Below are 18107 nucleotides of genomic sequence, written 5' to 3' on the forward strand. Positions count from 1 at the left end.
ATCGAATCAGAGGCCGCCAGAGGCGTATAGATAACTACTAGGTATACTATCAAACTAAATAACACCGTCATGTCAAGGTAACAAGTCTCATTTTGCCACGACTATTATAATAAACGTGATGGTGGATGTAACGTCAAAGTGCCAGTGAAAGTGTCAACTTGGGTGCGTTCACTGCGTTCCTAAATAATACGAATTGCAGAATTAAACTTGTCCAAAATTCGACTAGCTTAAAAAGTCACAAAAATTGCCTCATGATCGAAAGTCACGCACATGTCACGCGAGAAGGCCAAAATTCACGAAAAATGTGACTTTTGTGACCATCTGGCAACACTGGACTGGTGTTAATAAGAAATAATAAAACACTCCGTTCTAACATCAAACGCAGTGTTGCCAACTGGTATTTTGAAAAAATGCTAGACTAATGTCTAGATTATGCCAAAGATTTTAGAAATATGCTAAAATGTCACTTGAAATTAGACACTTAAACCACATACATTTTTCAAATTTGCCGCCTTTTTTCTACTGACAAGATCTGCTTGACCAACTTTATATAAACCGTCGACGTCCATCCGTCCACAAAAGTCAAAATTCATATGAACCACATAAGGCGATGGCGCATATTGTTGCTGCCAAGTTGGTACAAACTTGGCTTAGAGTAAATTATGCTAAAAACTATGCCAGATGCTAAATGGAAAATTTTGGTGCCAAAGCGAGTGAAAATATGCCAGATCTGGCATCATTTATGCCAAATTGGCAACACTGATCAAACGTCGTGTCTTAGGTAAAGAATTCATATTATGAATTGTAATAGTAATATTATCTATGAAAAGGGACCGTATTGTCGATGGCGCTTACGCCGCACAGCCTCGCGCGGTATTGTATTTATATCGAATCACTGTTAATAATGGCGTAAGCGCCGTCACCATTAAGGTACCTTTTCAAAGATAACGTCACATATTATTACAATAACAGGTTTTGTACGTTTATGATTGAATTGTGAATGATAATAAACTTGAATAAAATTGTGCGCTCGTATTGACACAGAATAAATAATAGCACTAGGTACAGAAGACTCACTCTCTAACAAAACGCGTCAGTTACGATCAGGACAGATATGGCCGCTAGGTGGCGACAGCGCCACGCGCGGCTTATGGCAAACCCCAAAATTGGGGTTGAACGGATGTACTTTTAGCTACCTGTAGCAAAGTGACGAAATCGCTAAGTGAGCCCCGCCTGGTATTGATAAAAAGGCTTACGCTACGTCTTACGTAGGCGAACAACGCGCGAACGCCGCGCCGCCTGACATTCGCGTGCAAATCGCGCCGCACCGCGTTCGCAACGAGATCGCTTACGTAGGACACTTCTATGGGCATCAAAGGATTGATTTCGCCGCGCCGCGCCGCGCCGCGTTCGCGCGTTGTTCGCCTACGTAAGACGTAGCGTAACATGACGGCTGAAAAGAAACCGGCGGTTAAAACGAGCGGTTTTTTAAACGTTCTTCATAAACTACTTATCTAATAGGTACTGGCTATTTATAACTTATCTTTTTTATGTTTTATATTTGTGTTATAATTATAAGTTTGTTTATAAATGTATAATATTACAATACAATATTACAAAAAATCGTCTCTATTCATCCAATTACTTATCTTTAGGTATTTAACAAAGAGTAAACAAAATATACCCTCAAATGGCTTTTTAAGCCAGTTGAGGGTAGATGAAAACATTACACGATCAAATAATGTAGGTTAAAGTCAGGTCGTTCAGTGAAAGATGCAGTGGTTTTGTATTTGGTTGGTTAATCAATAAATGTTACTACTACCCTAAAATGGGGTGAATTGGGTGAAATTTGACTTTCAAACCTCGATAAAATTTTATTTTTATATGTGAAAACTGAATGGTGTATATAATAAGTGGTTCGGACGTTTGTATTTTATTTTGGGTAGTTCCATTTCATAACTTTTAACGATAAAGAGGAAAACCCACCTCATCCCGTAGTGCCTCGTATTTGGGGTGAGAGGGTTTTTCATACAAAAGGTGATTTTGGAAGATTGTTGGATCGATTTTTTTATTATGCGTATTACTACAGCCCCATTTTAAATTGGAATACATTATTTTTGTAGCAGTAGCCTTAAAATCCCTTCTCACCCCCCTCTCAAACCTTCTCTCCCCATTCATACCCAACTCTCCCCGCGAAACCTACTCACCCCGTTTTACGGTACCCGAAAATGTACACATTATCTATTTACTTTTATTTAAGTACCTAAAGATACAGAGTATAAATACATACCTTTAAAATATACATGTCCTTACTAACGGACATTAGTCCGAATATAATGAATAAACGCATTGTCCGTCTGTTTATCCATACCAACGCGGTGGCTAAATATGTGTGTAATCATTAACCCATAAAGGCCAATAATAGAGCGCTATTTATAAAAAACGCAGCCGCTGTACGCGCGTGTGGCTGTGACGTCACCGTTCCTTAGTTTGCGAAAATGTTTGTCTGCAGGGCTAGCACGAACACCGTCTCTTTCTAATAAGTGCACAGGGACAGAGAGGGACGAGTTTCCCCGTCGATAATATCCTCTTTTGTTGAATTACAGTAAAAAAAATTACGCAAAAACATATATGACGTCCCACGCGTAAAGGTACCTTATGGCGGTTGGCGCTTACGACGCGTAGCAGCGAATTCGTATATCGGAGCGTCGTAAATAACATCGTAAGCGCCAGCCGCCATAAGTCATAAGGCACCTTTTCTCGTGGAACGTCACATATTCAGGTGGAAAAGTGACTAAAAATTCGTCACTATCTATAATGACTAAGTGCCAACATGCAATAGGTACTAGAGTCAAAAATACAAATGCTCTTCCATACTCTTTATGAAATATTTTTTTATGTTAATATAGGTATATTTAAATAAGGTAAATGGCCATTCCCATCTTTTTTCTTTAGTCAATACATCATACGTATACTAAACAGCTGTTTAAGGTCAGTTCAAAGGGCACAGGTGAAATCTGTCAAATACTAAGGTATTCACATTCATAAAAATATGTGCCACTCAGTATAAAAAGGGACTTTGTGGTGATTGTCACTTACGCCATTATTCGTCATGCTTCAATACAAACGTGAAACAAAACGACTTAAGCGCCAAACGGCCTAAAGTCACTTTTTATACGATTTACATAACTGTGTAAGAATGGAGTGGGCGTATGTAGTAGTTTGGACGCTTTTATCCTTTTTTTAAATTAATTGTTTTATTTCCAAATTGACATCCGTCAAAGAACTTCAAGGTGTTTCTTTAGATAGAGTTGCAAAGTAGGTATAATTAGCTAAATGGAGCATTATCTGTGAAAAGGGATCTTATTGTCGATGGCGCTTACGCCGCACAGCGTCGCGCGGCCTTGTATTTATACCAGAACATCGTTAATAATGGCGTAAGCGCCTACGACGATAGGGTGCCTTCTCATGGATAAGGTCACAAATGCCTATGTGTGAATCTTAATTGTAATTACATAAACGACACACGTACTATTAAAACAACGTTTTCCACCGCTAATTAGGATGTCTTATTATTATCTGTCTTAATTACTAATCGATGTCCAATTTAATATAACTCTGAAAAGCCAAGTGAAAATCGACTTTCGTATTATTGACGTAAGATAGAATACAGATTGACGTCGCGGTATATGACATCTGTGTAATTGTGACGATGTAGAGTTTAACGTTAAGTACAAAGGTATTAGTCACTATATGAGACGTTATCTATGAAAAGGGACCTTATTGTCGATGGCGCTTCCGCCATTATTAACGATGCTCCGATATAAATACAATGCCGCGCGACGCTGTGCGGCGTAAGCGCCATCGTTAATAAGGTCCCTTTTCATAGATAATGCCCCATATTTTTGATACGGAGATACACAAATAAATTGACTGACCTACTCATGTTGTGGATATGGACCTTTGCAGTATGACTTAGAAATGGTCAATCATAGTAACAATTACTTGTAAGGTCAATTTGGCTAATTCCGTCCTAGGGGCTATTCCGTCCACTAGCGTATACTAGAAATCCCAACGATGCACTGTATGGGATGAACTTTCGCATGCATCAACCCGCGTGACCGATCTTCAAGGTCGTATCTAAATAAGATCAAAACCGTTACAAGTAGTTAAATAAGAATCAGCCTCCGGCTAACACAGTGAATTATATATTATGCAATGCAGAAGATGCCAGCGCCATAGACTGAACGCTTTTAGCCACCAGCCATCTCAAATGGGCTATTTCCGTTAAATTAAAAGGGTATATTTAATTAAAGAATATTATCGGCTATAGTGACCGCTGCCCGGTACCGTTAGCGCTTCAAAATTGAGACCTAGGCTCTCCGAAACATCATCGTCGCGCAAGTCTCAAAAAATACTTGAGATTAACCGTTAAATTATTTTTATGACTCGCTACAATTTAAATTCGAACGATTTTAACTTTTTTTTATCAGTGAAAGGACAATTGTTTTAAATAGTCCATGCTAATGACACCCATGACAATATTATCAAAGACAAAGCCGTATCTGTGAGCGAGTGACGTCACCCCTGTTTGTAGAACTAGAATGTGACTGGTTATATGTGACGTCATCAATGATTTAAATCGACACTTGACAGATGATGAAGTTTGTCGCACATAACACCTGGTTATTATTAAAATGACAGTTTGATTGTCCCAATTTGTCAAAACTGACATTTTAATACATTATTTTTACAAAATTAGTGGTAAATTATTGACTGTTGTTGTTGTTTCAGTATCTGAAATATAAATAAATACAAAGCTTATTAGTAGTTTGTTTATGTCGTGTGCTTAATTCTAATCGTATTTAATATAATTTACCAAATTAACTTTGGCTTCTTGTTAACATATGTGACGTTCCACGAGAAAAGGTGCCTTATGGCGGCTGGCGCTTACGAATACGATGTGGCTGCTACGCGTCGTAAGCGCCAACCGTCATAAGGTACCTTTACGCGTGGGACGTCACATATACTTAGTAAAAATATTATTGATATTTATTCTCACGCTTGTGTATTATAATAATTTATTTATTATATGCAGCACGAAATTGTTTTTAAAGGAATGTTGTTTAATACAAAACTGCTACCACATAAAATAGCCATATTAAGTGCCTAATAAAAAAAACGAATTCATGGATAAATACACTTTATCCCATGGTTGACAGGTAGAGAATGCCTGTTAGCATTAAGTCCGCCATTGGTACATAATTGTTTATCTTTGTGCAATAAAGTTAAAATAAATAAACGTCAGGAGTACTGTACTGTATAGAATCGGAAATAAAGTTAAAAATACTTGTTGAAATAAATGAACAATGAACATTCTACCCTAAGAATAGTAAGAATGAATGGGGCAGAGTGAAAACACTTAGCTATCTCTCTCGCACGCCTGCATCATAACGGTGAGGTCATAACACGATCGGTGCATCCTTGTTTCGTTACTTGACAAATATTCCCATCAATAAACGTATTTGGGACATTTTGGTGACTCCTGAAGTACCGGGTTTGACATAGAACACCCATGTGACACCCGGGTATTGTAATTACTTTTTTTTAATGCCATGTGTCTGTTTATTTTCGTTATTTATGATACCGATACGACCTTCAAACCTTCAAGACAAGAGCGTACTCCCATCTTAAAGGCCGGCAACGCGCTTGCAACCCTTCTGGTGTTGCGGGTGTCCATGGGCGGCGGTAATCGCTTACCATCAGGTGATCCGTCTGCTCGTTTTCCTCCTATATCATAAAAAAAACAGTGATTTGTGTCTCTAGTGTTACTACTGAATTGACAAGCGTCCATAAGCTACATTACACCCGCTTCCCGTAGGCGGGTCTTTTACTTGTTTGTCACCGTCATATTTAAAAAAGATTCCATTCTCGTTATTTAATAAAACAGACCCATTCCACGGACTTTGCACGCCGCTAAATGATTAATTATAAATAGGTTATATCAGGTTTTTCCTGACCTGATTACTGATATGTGACGTTCCACGGCAAAAGGTACCTTATGGCGGCTGGCGCTTACTTCGCATAGCGCCGCAATAATATTGGAGCGGCGTTAATAATAGCGTAAGCGCCAACCGCCATAAGGTACCTTTATCCATGGGACGTCACATAATATACCACGAGATACACTTTGTGGCCCACTGCATCACAATGAATACATAGGAATTGGTCCTAGACTTTTGTTTTATTTGATATAGGATTTTTTTTGGAGTTTCTTATACAGTAAGCCCAGTAAGGCTAAAGCACGCGGCACGCCTACGCAAGCGGTGTGCCGTCTCTCATAAGGATCTGTACGTTACAACGAGCACGTGTATGTTTATCCGGTGTTTGACGTATAAATCTTTTCCATTTATATGTATTTTTATTAGGAACAGTTAAAATATAAGTTTTCCTCGAATAGGTTTATGTTTCTTAGTAGCTTTTACTACTGCGCTGCTCTACAACAATCAATAATAATTCATTACGTACATGTAAGACGTATATGTACAATTAATATCTGTATAGGCTTTGAAATTCTATCATACGTTATCTACAATTTTAATCAAATTGATTGCTTTTTCACGTATTAGTAGGAACTCGAATTATGTAATTATTAGTTAAATAACAATAATATCTAAGGGTGCGCTATAAAAAGTAAAAACGCTCCTTTTTTTAAAATACCTATAAAACATTAGTGCTCCAAGCTCCAAAATGAGAAAATTTACTAAAAGCCTCCCAATGGTTGATTGGGAGAGAATGTCTTCTGGCATTGAATATGCTATTTGTACTTTCCTGTATTGTGTAACAATGTTAAAATAAACAAAATGTAATTAATATGTTTGTAAACCACAAACAATCTTTTATAGTCAAATATTATTTAATTAAAATATCAACAATTAATATTAATTTAAAAAAATCATAAGTTTTCCAAAAAAAGGAGGTAATTTCTCAATCGACAAAAATCGATAAACCCTACCGACTTGGTCACATCACTACTCATAACGCAACTCGTTGACCGTTTTACTCAATTTTTTATTTTTAAACGTCACTGGCCAGCGAGTTAGTACACGAAAAACGCGCCTAGACTCAGTAATGAGGACATATCATAGACAAAAAAAAACTTAACTATATTTTTAGTATGTTTACGTATCCAAGTTAAAAGTAGGTATTCTTAAAAGTATTGTTAGTTTAACAAATTAATTCGCCTGACAAAAGTAGTATTTATTTCGTTATATTTGACGTTTAGCGTATTTTTCAAGATGGCTGCGATGGAACATTCAGGACCGGTAAGCAACAGCCGTTATCGCTATTTCTGTGAGTTAACCAAAGGTATAATTTTTAGGGTTCCGTACCCAAAGGGTAAAAACGGGACCCTATTACTATGACTGCTTTCCTTCTGTATATCACCAGCCTGTATCTCATGAACCGTGATAGCTAGACAGTTGAAATTTTCACAGATGATGTATTTCTGTTGCCGTTATAACAACAAATACTAAAAAGTGCGGAACCCTCGGTGGGCGAGTCCGACTCGCACTTATCCGGTTTTTTTACTTACACTGGGGGTATGGGATATGTAATTATTCTGCTTTCATAAGTAATAGTTACTGATTTTAAAAAAGCGTTATTTCAATTAAAAGACATGTCAAGATTGCTTACCTTCTTTCTAATGCTAAAAAACGAATTATAGAGGAAGCCTTTGTTAACCTTTTGGACGCCAATGACCGATATATCCGCACCGCAGGTTCAACGCCAAAGACTGATTAATCGGTCACAAACATAGACCTACGTGCATATGCATAAAGTTCAATTTCAGTTTTGGTGACATGGCGTCCGCGTGACAGCTTTTGTGTTTGACACGGCGTCGAAACGGTTAAGGACATAATTACAGTCAAATTGCTTTTATTTTAATGTAAACAAAACAGTACATAATTTACACTTGAGACTTAATTTGCGTTGGTAATGAAAGTACTTAGAATATTAAATAAATCGAATAATCGTGTAACTAAATTATATGTATCTTTAAGAGGATAACTGATGTGTAATAAAATCGGTTGTTCATGTAATTGATGTAAATGAATGAATGAATATGCAAGATTTAAAACTGTTACTAGTTAGGGCATACTGAAAATTCGTGGAACTGGCCACATAGAAATAATAAGTTGTCTCATTTATCAGAATCCAAAAACTTTCAGTATTGCCCACAGAATAGAAGAGAATAGAATGTATCAGTGGTGGAGCGCCCATAGAACTCGTTTCCCATCGGCTTGTCTGATATTCAGGCTCTTGGGCCATTTCTTTAAGCTTATGAGGAAAAGGAAGGGCAACTCAGCTACGGCTTGCCTACGAACATCCTAGACGCGCCGCCACTGGAGTGCATAGAGAGATTAGAGAGTTATTGCCAATGTTAAATTATATAGCCACAATATTACTGTCTTCTTTCGACAGAAGATTACAATTTAATTTAGAACGCCATTTGACTTTGATCCTTATTCCTTCACTGTTATGTGTACAATTTGTTTATATCAAAAAGTAAAGGCGGCCACTGACATTCACGGACCGATTTTGGATTGCAGCCACGCTATTTGGACTGTTGGAAGGCTCGTCAGTGGCCACCTTAACGCTATCTACTCGAGATTAGGCCAAAAGATTGCACCATACCATTGGCCTAGTCTCATCAAATCACGAAAAAACGATCGACGTCTTTAATGCAGTCTTTGGCGTCGTTATTTTGCGTTGACGTCAATTGCCGTCTGTGGCGTTCAAAAGGTTAAAATGTTATATAATAGGCACAGAATAAATAATAGTACTAGGTACAGAAGACTCACTCTCTAACAAAACGCGTCTGTCACGATCAGCACAGATATGGCCGCTAGGTGGCGACAGCGCCACGCGCGGCTTATGGCTAACCCCAAAATTGGGGTCGAACGGATGGAGTTTTAGCTACCTGTAGCGTAGCAAAGCGACGAAATCGCGGAGTGAGCCACGCCTGATAATAGGCTACATTCCTACTAATCAAATCAGCTTCTTTTTAGGGTTCCGTACCCAAAGGGTAAAACGGAACCCTATTACTAAGACTTCGCTGCCCGTCCGTCCGTCCGTCCGTCCGTCCGTCTGTCTGTCACCAGGCTGTATCTCACGAACCGTGATAGCTAGTCAGTTGAAATTTTCACAGATGATGTATTTCTGTTGCCGCTATAACAACAAATACTAAAAACAGAATAAAATAAAGATTTAAATGGGGCTCCCATACAACAAACGTGATTTTTGACCAAAGTTAAGCAACGTCGGGCGTGGTCAGTACTTGGATGGGTGACGGTTTTCTTTTTGCATTTTTTTCCGTTTTTTTTTTACTTTATGGTACGGAACCCTTCGTGCGCGAGTCCGACTCGCACTTGCCCGGTTTTTTAGAACTGCCAAAACGAATGGAATTTGTTCCTGAGTCATGGGTGTTTTGTATGTATACCTATAAGTATGTATTTATCTATATAAGTATGTATATCGTCGCCTAGCACCCATAGTACAAGCTTTGCTTAGTTTGGAGCTAGGTTGATCTGTGTGACATGTAAAAAAAAAACCGGGCAAGTGCGTGTCGGACTCGCGCACGAAGGGTTCCGTACCATAATGCAAAAAAAAACGGTCACCCATCCAAGTACTGACCACTCCCGACGTTGCTTAACTTTGGTCAAAAATCACGTTTGTTGTATGGGAGCCCCATTTAAATCTTTATTTTATTCTGTTTTTAGTATTTGTTGTCATAGCGGCAACAGATATACATCATCTGTGAAAATTTCAAGTGTCTAATAGCTATCACGGTTCGTGAGATACAGCCTGGTGACAGACGGACAGACGGACGGACGGACGGACAGCGAAGTCTTAGTAATAGGGTCCCGTTTTACCCTTTGGGTACGGAACCCTAAAAACGAATATAGTGACGTCACGGTAAACTCGCCTACTTTTTATATTTCAATCCGATTTATTAAATACAAATTTTGTTTAAAAATAGCTGCAATCTATGTTTTTCTAATAATTATCTGGTGCTTTATTTCGTGCACGGTTTGAAATAATTTATTTTAAGTACAGGAAACATCCCTATAACATTAATAACCCACAGAGCCACTAGTTATTATATACAGAACCCACAAAATAAACCCTTCCGTAGGGTTTTCAGTCGCTGCCGCGCGGCCCCCGCCCACGTAGTTCTAGTTACATTACGAGAATAGGGTTTCACGCTAGGGTTGTCACTTTACCTAGATTACATTTATTGTTATTATTTAATTATGAGCCTCATATCGGGACCATATCCTCGTGGCAGTGGCAGACCCCTTACTACATGGATGTCAGTTATTAAAAAGGATCTCTCCAGTAACAATTTAGATCCAGCAACGACCCAGAAACGATATTATAGTGTTTGTTAAATTAGTAGTTATGTAACTATGTAACACCTAAACATAAACACCGGCTCGGCAATGCCCTCGCAAACACAATATAACTTCACTTCCACAACAGCAATCGTACAGCCCGCGGCCATCGTACCATAGACAGTGACAGTTACTTTTTTATGGCATTGCAGCCAACACAAGGACACACGAGACGGCGTATGTATGCTATTTAAGCTACTCGCATTATCGCATACACTACATCCCTCCCTTGAAGTTAAATTAGATAATTAACAACAAGAGCTTTATGACCACAGCAAATATATTACTAGGTACAATACTAGAATCAGTCTTCCAAATTAAACAGTAACGAAACATATTATATGTACTTTTGAAACAGATAAATCAGGTACATATTATATTTATAAAGTATGAAAGTACATACTAATTAACAGCATTACAACCACAACCCAGAAACAAATAACCAAATCATGGCACATTAAATCACAGCTACATTCGCTCATTATCACTATCATTGTGTTCTCTATTAGTTCCTTCTTCCTGATCGTTCCTCTGAACATCTTCCCACTTTTCAGATGAACCATATTCCTTCTGAGTATCTGCCCTGTTACATAATTCTCCACAGATACATCACCTCTATTAAAACTCTGTACAGTATGAGGTGTTGGGTTGTAGTTCGATCTGAATTTATTTCCTTTATCCATATTCTTAACATATATACTCTATCTCTTTCAGCTAGACTCATACTCTTACCCCTTTTCTTTTTGTATCTTCGCTCACGCACATCCAGATCAACATCAGTGCTTTTAAGTCTATCAATCGATGGAAGTTTGTTCCTGTTCTGCCATCTAATGAACAGTTTTTTTTTCTGTGGATGAATGAGGCTGTACCTACATACATTAATACGCTAATATAATATAATTTATATCTTAATAGGTACATTAGGTACTCCATGAGACTTTCTTGAAAGTCCTTTGTCTCCATCCTAAATGACTAAATTTGAAACATTTCACTCATTCATATAGGGCCAACATAAGTACTAAACAATGATATTACACTCTACACAGAACGATCAAAACTCCTCCCTTACAACCTGCTAGAGCTGTCTGAATTCAAACTTCAACATTTATTTCCACAACGTCCACAAGAGTTTATATTATTATTGATGTGTGTCCCTTCCCTTTTAGTTCTGTAGGTACCGTATATTTTATTATTTCTATTGACTCTATTGTAAATAGCATTAACTTCTTCGTCTTCTTGTTTCTAATCTAGGTTTCCTTGTTTTTATCCTCGTATATGTAATTTATCAGTGACGTCCGCCGCGTTCAGATATTATGAACAATGACCTCTTCCATCTCTCCCATTTGCTGCCGATGGAACTTCGGTCGCCTTCCAAATCTAACCCTTCCAGGGTCAGCGATGGTTGTTGATCATGATATCTATGTAATCACTTTAATGCAACCTGAAATATCAAATTTGTTGGTAACCAATAGGTGACCCATCAGACTGTTCTCAATTTAATGAAGGTTGTCAACCTGTTCCAATTTAATGGAGGTATTCATCTGAACTACCAGACCTTTTCCAATTTAATGGGGGCTGTCAACCAATTCCAATTTAATGGAGGCATTCATTTGAACTACCAGACATTTTCCAATTTAATGGCGGCTGTCAACCCATTCCAATTTAATGGAGGCATTCATTTGAACTACCAGACCTTTTCCAATTTAATGGGGGCTGTCAACCAATTCCAATTTAATGGAGGCATTCATTTGAACTACCAGACATTTTCCAATTTAATGGCGGCTGTCAACCCATTCCAATTTAATGGAGGCATTCATTTGAACTACCAGACATTTTCCAATTTAATGGCGGCTGTCAACCCGTTCCAATTTAATGGAGGCATTCATTTGAACTACCAGACATTTTCCAATTTAATGGCGGCTGTCAACCCATTCCAATTTAATGGAGGCATTCATTTGAACTACCAGACATTTTCCAATTTAATGGCGGCTGTCAACCCATTCCAATCTAATGGAGGTATTCATTTGAACTACCAGACATTTTCCAATTTAATGGCGGCTGTCAACCCATTCCAATTTAATGGAGGCATTCATTTGAACTACCAGACATTTTCCAATTTAATGGCGGCTGTCAACCCATTCCAATTTAATGGAGGCATTCATTTGAACTACCAGACATTTTCCAATTTAATGGCGGCTGTCAACCCATTCCAATCTAATGGAGGCATTCATTTGAACTACCAGACATTTTCCAATTTAATGGCGGCTGTCAACCCATTCCAATTTAATGGAGGCATTCATTTGAACTACCAGACATTTTCCAATTTAATGGCGGCTGTCAACCCATTCCAATTTAATGGAGGCATTCATTTGAACTACCAGACATTTTCCAATTTAATGGCGGCTGTCAACCCATTCCAATTTAATGGAGGTATTCATTTGAACTACCAGACATTTTCCAATTTAATGGCGGCTGTCGACCCATTCCAATTTAATGGAGGCATTCATTTGAACTACCAGACATTTTCCAATTTAATGGCGGCTGTCAACCCATTCCAATTTAATGGAGGCATTCATTTGAGCTACCAGATATTTCCTAATTTAATGGAGGCATTCATTTGAGCTACCAGATATTTCCTAATTTAATGGAGGTTATGTTAATCAAATCCAATTTAATGAAGGCATTCATTTGAACTACCAGATATTTCCTAATTTAATGGGGGTTATGTTAACCAATTCCAATTTAATGGAGGCATTCATTTGAACTACCAGATATTTCCTAATAGAGGTAATGATAACTTATTTTAATTACTAAAAGGTTTTATAAGTTATTCTTTTATTTATTTATTTTTGGAAAATTTCATTTATTTTTTTGTTTTGGTATAATTCTATATAGCCGACTGCAACCCTCTTCCAACAGGCAACTAAGTAACACTTGTTGAGACAATTCAGAATTCAGACAAACCCAAATATAATCAGGTTATGTTGTATCATAATTCATATTTTTTTGTTTATCACAATTCAAAACAAAGTCTATATGCCACTTCCCGTCTTCATAACCAGACCAGCTCGATGGCACCACAATACCACATTGCCACCCAACATACACATGCATGTGGTGTTCAAGCTTATTCGAACAATGATAAAAGGGTCCAATTTATCTGGCAAGTTTGACCGCTACAAACATACATACATAGTTACAACATACATAGTTATATCATATTTATTTATTTCTTTATTTCAAGGCGAGGTAACAAAATGTAAAATGGATACATATGTATATCTTACCTTGCAAGTTAAATAAAAGTAAAATAAATGTTTACTTATTATTTGAGACAAACCCATTTCAACCAAAATAGAACATTTATACCTTGATTTCTATTTCACCATCATCATCATCATCATCATAGGCCTTTTCACTTTATGGTGTCACCGGTGAAACACCGTTTTTTGGTGGCTGAATAGACCGATGCGAGACCAACATGGTCTACTACAGGTTCGACAAGAGAAGTTTGTGGAAACCGGTACTGAGACACCTTGTCGTCCTTTTTTTTACCTCTTATCAGCGAGTGTGGCGAACCATTTCGGTTTCATTACAAAACTAGCGACCCTCCACAACATGTTTGCGCCATTCTGTCCGCTGTTCACTGTCAGTTAAGTTGAAATTTAATAAAATATGCAGTACATGTTTCTTATGGTGTGATTATTTAGAGGCTCACTGTGTAATTATAATTCATCTATCTGATGAATCATATTGATGATCATATAGATATGTATGGAACTCACAGAAAATATTGTTTCTTACACCCATATGGTATGACCCATATACAGTTAATGAAATGATTTGCCTTAATTAGACCAGTGTTTTAAATACTGTATTCTTATAATATAATTACCATTAAAATAAATGTTTTTATAACAACCCGGGAATCATTTTGTATCTGTAGGTAACTAGCAGTACTTGTCTTGTCATTATGAGTGAATATGGACAACTTATTTTTTAAGTACTTAATAGCAGGAGGAAAGAAAAACTACAAGTTAAATGCAATGTTAACATATAAATGTAATAAGATTGTAGAAATCCCAGAATGAAACACTGTTTCTAGGTATTTACGCTGTCCAGGTTCCTTACTTTGTTTATATACGAGCCGGGTAAACAAACCTCGCATTTGCATTAAAAACCCCAATTACATCATAATGTATGGAATTTAATGTTACAAACGATCGAATATATTGTAAAAATAGTGTTTTGTATACGAAGCTACGCAAAATAACGAAATAATTTTAATTTTGGAATGCAATTATAACTTTAATTTTGTACAGAGACCGGTGATCCCCTTCCTTGAGATTTTAGCATTAAAGCTTACCTTTTTCTCGTCGCCACTTATAGTGTTTGTTAAATTAGTAGTTATGTAACTATGTAACACCTAAACATAAACACCGGCTCGGCAATGCCCTCGCAAACACAATATAACTTCACTTCCACAACAGCAATCGTACAGCCCGCGGCCATCGTACCATAGACAGTGACAGTTACTTTTTTATGGCATTGCAGCCAACACAAGGACACACGAGACGGCGTATGTATGCTATTTAAGCTACTCGCATTATCGCATACACTACAGATATCTCTGGAGAAGGAGGATTAGGAGAGCCGACCCCAATTAGAAATGGGACAAGGCCGGAAGAAGAAGGAGTTATTATTTAATTATGAGATAAATAAAATACATACATATAGCCGGTCAAGCAACTTTGTCAGTATAAAAAGGCGCGAAATTAAAATTCGTTAACGTCTGCGGAAATTACTTTCTATACTGACGTTCATATTTTTGACGACGACGGGGGGGGGGGGGGGGGGCTAATCGAATCGGTACGATATTACGTATATAATTACGAAGTTATTGATAAGTTGAGTGGATCTCATTTATTATTATTTTTACAATGTTTTCGGATTAAATGGAAAAGTTACTTTATAAAAAAGTCTATCAATTCAAAAAAAATCCCTGACATTTTCGTGTTCCGTCCCCATTCCTGACAAATGGCCAAAATTGCTGACATGTCAGGAAAATTCCTGTCATCTGGTAACCCTAGGGAACCCGGGGCTAATGGGAATTAAGTAGTGCCAACCCTAATAATTGCACGGAGCAATGCTGAGCCGAACGGAGACGAGAATGCCCGAAGTCAGGAGTGTCTCACTGCCCTAAGCCATTATCTACCCGTTCACACGGTAAAATCTGCTGATTATCAACATAGCTCCGTCTCTTTCACCCGTACTCTGATCAACGAGGATTACACAACTAATGGATAAATGCAAATCATTTTTAGGGTTCCGTACCCAAAGGGTAAAACGGGACCCTATTACTAAGACTTCGCTGTCCGTCCGTCCGTCCGTCTGTCACCAGGCTGTATCTCACGAACCGATTTAAGTGGGGCTCCCATACAACAAACGTGATTTTTGACCAAAGTTAAGCAACGTCGGGAGTGGTCAGTACTTGGATGGGTGACCGTTATTTTTGCTTTTCTTTTTGTTTTTTTTTTGCATTATGGTACGGAACCCTTCGTGAGCGAGTCCGACTCGCACTTGCCCAGTTTTTTATTTCTCATGCTCTGAAAGAGGGTCATTGTATCATACAAACAAACACACAAACAGACAGACGCGGCGGGTGACTTTGTTTTATAAGGTGTAGTGAGAGTAACCTCACTCCTCGCTTTTCGGTGAGGGAAAACATCGTGAGGAAACCGGACTAATCCCAATAAGGCCTAGTTTCCCCTCTGGGTTGGAAGGTCAGATGGCAGTCGCTTTCGTAAAAACTAGTGCCTACGTCAAATCATGGGATTGGTTGTCAAGCGGACCCCAGGCTCTCATGAGCCGTGGCGAAATGCCGGGACAACGCGAGGAAGAAGAAGTGAGAGTAACCATCATTGAATTAGGTACATTTAGAATGACTTATTATTTTAATTTTTAACAAACAGAAACGTTTGCGAACGATGCTATTGGGTGAGACTTGAACTCCAATCCAGAATCCAGAGGCCGTCAGTTCAAGTCTCACCCAAGACAGTAATTTTTTCACTTTTAAATTTATTCTAAGCGTAACTTCTCCATTGACTGGAGTATGTAGCGCTGTCCCGCTCTCGCCGGGGGCTGTTTCAATTTTATACTTATTGATTCAAAGGTCGCGGTCAAAGGACCGTCCGCAGCACAAATTTAATGATTATTTGTTAGAATAAATTAATTGCCTTTAAATAAGTTTATGAGTAAATTATTATTAATATAAGATATATTAACACAGTTTGTGGATATTTACCTATGTATTTATATTATAGACATATATAATGTAATTCTTATTCCTTTTTAAACGAGCAATTCTTGTACATAATTATTTATTTATATATTTCGAAAACTGCTCTAACGATTTCGATTAAAATTTGCTATCCATCATAACATCGTCTATACAGACCTATAACGAAATTAAAAAAATCGGCCAAGTGCGAGTCAAACTCGCGCAAAAAGGGTTCCGTACCATTATAAAAAAACAGGTTTGTTGTATGGGAGCCCCACTTAAATATTTATTTTATTTTGTTTTTAGTATTTGTTGTTATAGCGGCAACAAAAATAGATCATCTATGAAAATTTCAACTGCCTTAATCTATCACGTTTCATGATATACAGCCTGGTGTCAGACAGACGGACAATGGAGTCTTAGCAATAGGGTCCCGTTTTCACCTTTTGGGTACGGAACCCTAATTAGCCCTAATAAATTCCAAGGCCATGTTGTTTTGCCGACGCTAATATCAGAGTTTTCGCAGAGTAGTCGCATTTCCTGGCTCCTCTACACGATGGGCCGGCGCCGGCCATTCCAAGGGACGCAGCCATGCGGTAGAATGAGATAGCAATATCACTTGCTCCCTCTAACGCATAAATGCGTCCCTTGGAGTGGCCGGCGCTGGCCCATCGTGTAGAGGAGCCATCCAGAATCTATCTATACCTACTATCTTTAGGTATTTAAATAAAAGTAAACAAAATCTACCCTCAAATGGATCCTCAAGCTAATAGTCTTTTACCTATAGATGACAGGAAAACCTATTAGAAATGTGTAGTCAAGCGTGAGTCGGACTTAATGTACGGAACCCTTGGAACGCGAGTCCGACTCGCACTTGGCGGCTTTTCTCCTATAGCCACCCATATGTCAAACCTTGCCAAGCAAAATTAAATTTTATTTTGTCAACACAAAGTTCAAATTAGAATGGAACAGGAGACCTTTTTATAGGTCTCTGGGCGGCTAGAGGTTATAGTCTGAAATATATGATTGTAGCATTTAGCTGCTCCATAATTTGCATAAAGAGGGCTTTTCCTAATATGTACATATACAGGGTTATTTTTGGACCGTTAGCCATATTATGCGAGGTGATTAGGTAGGTCACACTGAACAACTTTTTCTATGGGGCCAACCCCAAAATCCCAAAAAAAAATTTGGCCTCCCCATAAGAAAACGTCGACATCCACTCGACCAAAATGTATGAAACGGCCAAAAAAATTTTTGTGAATTCGGAGTTGGTCCCATAGAAAAAGTTGTTCAGTATGGCCTACCTAATCACCTCACACAATATGGCTAATGGTCCAAAAATGACCCTGTATATTAGGTAGTAATTT

The 18107-nt window shown here is 38.0% G+C and overlaps 2 protein-coding genes across 2 annotated transcripts in view; both read left to right on the forward strand.

The window, feature by feature from the left end:
• Nucleotides 1-18107, forward strand: part of LOC134676438 (zinc finger protein 808-like) — a 359726-nt gene that overhangs the window by 262941 nt on the left and 78678 nt on the right. The window lies entirely within an intron of this gene.
• LOC134676356 (AT-rich interactive domain-containing protein 5B-like) overlaps nt 1-18107 on the forward strand; it is an 81549-nt gene that overhangs the window by 2264 nt on the left and 61178 nt on the right. The window lies entirely within an intron of this gene.

The sequence above is a fragment of the Cydia fagiglandana genome, chromosome 24 (genome assembly GCF_963556715.1).
Source record: "Cydia fagiglandana chromosome 24, ilCydFagi1.1, whole genome shotgun sequence".
In the NCBI taxonomy this organism is placed as follows: Eukaryota; Metazoa; Arthropoda; class Insecta; order Lepidoptera; family Tortricidae; genus Cydia; species Cydia fagiglandana.